Raw genomic sequence first — 1,156 nt, 5'->3', positions numbered from 1 at the left:
CCTGGTTTCTCCTGTGTTCTCCTGCTTTCTCCTGTGTTCTCCTGGTTTCTCCTGTGTTCTCCTGGTTTCTCCTGTGTTCTCCTGCTTTCTCCTGTGTTCTCCTGTGTTCTCCTGCTTTCTCCTGTGTTCTCCTGGTTTCTCCTGTGTTCTCCTGCTTTCTCCTGTGTTCTCCTGGTTCCTCCTGTGTTCTCCTGCTTTCTCCTGTGTTCTCCTGGTTCCTCCTGTGTTCTCCTGTGTTCTCCTACTTTCTCCTGTATTCTCCTGTGTTCTCCTGCTTTCTCCTGTGTTCTCCTGGTTTCTCCTGTGTTCTCCTGCTTTCTCCTGTGTTCTGCTGGTTTCTCCTGGTTTCTCCTGCATTCTCCTGGTTTCTCCTGTATTCTCCTGCTTTCTCCTGTGTTCTGCCGCTTTCTCCTGCTTTCTCCTGGTTTCTCCTGTGTTCTCCTGCTTTCTCCTGTGTTCTCCTGCTTTCTCCTGTGTTCTCCTGCTTTCTCCTGTGTTCTGCTGGTTTCTCCTGGTTTCTCCTGCATTCTCCTGGTTTCTCCTGTATTCTCCTGCTTTCTCCTGTGTTCTCCTGCTTTTTCCTGTGTTCTGCCGCTTTCTCCTGCTTTCCCCTGGTTTCTCCTGTGTTCTCCTGGTTTCTCCTGTGTTCTCCTGGTTTCTCCTGTATTCTCCTGCATTCTCCTGTGTTCTCCTGCTTTCTCCTGTGTTCTCCTGCTTTCTCCTGCGTTCTCCTGGTTTCTCCTGCATTCTCCTGGTTTCTCCTGTGTTCTCCTGGTTTCTCCTGTATTCTCCTGCATTCCCCTGTGTTCTCCTGCTTTCTCCTGGTTTCTCCTGTGTTCTCCTGCTTTCTCCTGTGTTCTCCTGCTTTCTCCTGTGTTCTCCTGCATTCTCCTGTGTTTTCCTGCTTTCCTCTGTGTTCTCCTGCTTTCTCCTGTGTTCTCCTGCTTTCTCCTGCTTTCTCCTGTGTTCTGCCGCTTTCTCCTGCTTTCCCCTGGTTTCTCCTGTGTTCTCCTGCTTTCTCCTGTGTTCTCCTGCTTTCTCCTGTGTTCTCCTGCATTCTCCTGCTTTCTCCTGTGTTCTCCTGCTTTCTCCTGTGTTCTCCTGCTTCTCTGTGTTCTCCTGTCTTCTCTGTGTGTTCTCCGTGTTCTCCTGTGTT

This window comes from Branchiostoma belcheri, unplaced genomic scaffold (genome assembly GCF_001625305.1).
Source record: "Branchiostoma belcheri isolate BF01 breed outbred unplaced genomic scaffold, Haploidv18h27 scaffold47, whole genome shotgun sequence".
Lineage (NCBI taxonomy): Eukaryota > Metazoa > Chordata > Leptocardii > Amphioxiformes > Branchiostomatidae > Branchiostoma > Branchiostoma belcheri.
Note: the sequence above shows the minus strand (reverse complement) of the source record.